Consider the following 3,776-nt stretch of genomic DNA (forward strand, 5'->3'; position numbering starts at 1 on the left):
TGAATACAGAGCAGTGAATCACCCGTCTGTCTCTTTCTTTTTTCTCTCCTCGTTTTCTTGCCATTTTATCTTCCACTAATATATTTTGGCATTCTTTCTCCAAAATTACACTCAGACATTTTAAATCTCATTAATCTCATTTGATTTAATAATAACACAGATTTAATTATTTATTTCTGCATCAAAGAGGTGACTCATCTGTCTTTTCAGAGAGTCTTGAATAGTGTCTGGGATTCATTCAGATCATTGCTGTCGGAGGGAAATGTTTTGTTATCTTCTTTTCTGACCTGTGACAGAATCAAATCACTGCAGTGAGTCTTATCGTTCTCTTTTGTTTTGGGAGAGATTTGAAGGAAACTCATATTTGGAAGATGATAATTAACAAGTTGTTATTTTTTGTTTGTAACTATTCCCTCATTTAAACACCTAAAAACAACTAGAGCTTTGTTCTATATTTCGCTGAGCTGTGCACTTACATTGTCCCAGATGTTTCCAACATTTTTTAAACCAGAGAAATCCACAGGTTTACTCAAGGTAACGGTGCGTTTCATTTGGTTGCCTGTCACTATAACTTCCAGGAGCGACTCGGAGAGAATAATAAAACTGTGAATAAAACTGAAACATTACCTCGTCTGTGAACATTTGTACCTGGATCACATCGGATAGATTTTTTTATCAGCAATTGTGGAGTGTTAATCGCCAGTGAAGCCAATTTTTGCTTTGCACACATATACATAGCACATCACTCTTAAAACCGACTGATGGGTTTTAATGTCAGCTTATAAAGTATAAAAAAGGGCTAAATTACATGTTTTCTTGTGTTTTTAAAGGCATGTGTACATCAGTAGTGTTTGTAAAGAAAGGATTCAAACAAACTATTTGAATTATGGTGATATTTTTTCCATTACATTTGTAAATATGCCTGTAGTTTTCATGGTGTAAACTAAATCATTTAGAATTATTATTATTATATTTATTACCTGATACTGAACTTACCAAAATTGCAGCTACACAATTCTTCTCTTTGAAATGCTCAGCTGCCCCTCACCCGCACCGCCTTCATGTGTGTTGTAACATGAGTGGAAAACGATTAATCCGTCAGGTTACCGTCAGTATTGACAGGGAAATGCAAATGAATAATATTGACGTGTTTGCAAAGAATACATCGATCTAAACACTCACTGAGGGGAGAACGCCTGCCTGCTATTTTGTTGTTGTACCCACAAGTGAACACTCACAAGCACTCACAATGTTGCATAACAGAAATCTGTCAATTTACAAGTTCACCACCACTCTCAGGACCACTGGTCTGTGTTTCAACACGGCATAAATAAATCAATATAAAAACAGATTCCTCTCTTTAGGCCATATCTGAATTTCAGACTAGAAGCAGAAATATTTATGGCAGTAATACTTTCTTAAACCCTGGTGCATAGAGAGAACTACTTGGTTTTTTTTTACAGTGCAACTTAAATGATCAGCAACAGTTACGTACAAGACCGACCCATGGCAAAAAAAACCTGAGACGAGTTGAATGACTCCACCCACAACACACTGTTTCCTTAATTAACCCAACCTGCGTTATATCTTGTACGATGGCCACAGAAACAGAATCATTTGCAATTAGTTTCATACACAAACTCAATCAGTTGGACATAAGTTAAAAGGGGAATTTAACCTTTCCATAACTGACAAAAAAAACAAAACACCCTTTCGTATTGTTGAATAAGCAATGACACGATTTGTCAAGGTGTTTTTTGTTGTTGTTGTTTGTTGAGAAATGTTGAATTGTCATACGCCGATGCAGTATTTGACAATCTGGGGATGAGACTCAAATATCTTTCTCCAGGAAGTTACATTTTGTTGCTTTAAAGGAAAACATGCTGTAACACGGCAGCAACGCACCCGGCCTGTTGGAAAACCACAGAGGAAAAACAGTACGTCATCAGCGTAGAGTGTCCATGAGGTACGCTGAAGTTTGAAGCGAACGACGGCGCCCAGCCTTGCTTCCAGTTTTGCCCAGTTTTCCAGAAAATTCCTCTGCTGCTCACTCATTTATGTGTTCTTCAGTTAATTAATTATTTGTAGGTTTTTTTACCCCATGTTTGTTGATTGTTTTTACCCAGAGTGTGGATTTGCTTCACATAAATGTTTAACTAAAACTCTTTAGAGCTCCATCTAAACAAACATATTTTCATCTATATTCCCCAATAGTCTCAGTTTTGCAGCTGGCTGAATGTGTATCTATAAATGTGTTTTGAAAAATGCTCACATGGTTCCAGGCTGTCCACACATCCTCTGCATGAGAGGAAGCAGAAAGAGCTGCTAAATACACCACTTGCTCTCATCAGTTACACTGATGGCTTCTGTACTGGGTGCTATCTGGGGTTAATTTCTCCATCATCCTAGCAACGTCCTGAATCAATACCATCTTTAATGCGTCACAGATAAATGTTGTAACAGACACTTGTATTCGTACAGATTCATGAAACAGAAGTTAAATCATTCTTATAAAAACAGTGGTGTCTTTCATCAAGGTTCACATTTTCTGCAGAGGCCAAAAAGTCATTATTCTACATTTAAAAGTCAATAAAGGTTTTGTCTTCTCTATTTAAGCTGTGGGACGTACAGTATAGGCAAGGTCAATATAAAGGACAAGAGTTCAATTTATGTTTACAATCATTTTATTACAAAATATGGTTTTTGCAGCTCAGTCAGAGAGTAACAACTTAGCTTGGTGATTCATTTCTGTACAAATACATACTGTAAGTAAAGATCGTGTGACAGCGTCGTGAGAGCTCACTCATCAGTTGTAGTTTATTTTCCGTGTATTTGAGCTCGGATCAGAACAGGAAGTCCTCACAGGAAAGACGGTGTTCACACTGACAGAAATCAAACTTGTATTATATGTTTTTAAGTGTATTTAACGACTAATTGGAGCAAATGATGTCACACCACCACATTTGCTTGTCATCTACTGCTTCGATAAAACTATTCACACTAACATTTTATATTTACATTTTAAACAGGCCTAAAAACTTTTCATAAGAAGATTTCCATCATTGCGTGGTCCATGTTGTCTGTTCACTGCAGTGTTGATGGTAGAACATTAAAACATGAAAAAGCTTAAAAGCTTTCATTTAAAGGCTTAAAACTTCTTAAAGACAAAAGAAAAGTGAAATTTTCTGTTACTACAGGGTAGTTATAGAAAGGAACGTCAAGGCTTTACCATGACAGCAGCAGAAACACATTTTACATTCTTGTCTACAGGATTTTTTAAAAATGTAATTACACAGGGAATCTGGCAACGTGACTGGCCAAAGACGCGTTGCCACAGTACAGATAAAAGCCATAAAGTATAGCAAGACGAGTTTAATGGGTCACCAGGGAGCGTTGGAGTCACCTCTCTGTTCTCCCTCCTGTTCCTTCATAATATATGTACACATGTTGGTTTACAGTATATTAAAGTAATATTAGTCCCCCGAGGACTGCTCGTTTTTTCTGTGTACTTTGATGCAGCTGCTGAAAGTACAAAGTCCTGCAGGATCAATGTTGTACGCACAGTTTAATCCCAGGAAAAAGAACATCCCCTTTGGTACAACTGCTTTAGAAAAAGGTGATTAAATGCTCTGAAACAGAAACTACACTGTGGTTTTATTGTGGCCTCTCTGGTCAGAACAACTTTATAATGTATACATCTTCAACTGGCTGAGCATCCCTTGGCACAAAGACCTCATTTAGAAACATTTCTGGAGAACTATTGGCAGCAGAAAGTT

This window comes from Pagrus pagrus (assembly GCF_965226575.1).
Source record: "Pagrus pagrus genome assembly, chromosome: 15".
NCBI classification, from domain to species: Eukaryota; Metazoa; Chordata; class Actinopteri; order Spariformes; family Sparidae; genus Pagrus; species Pagrus pagrus.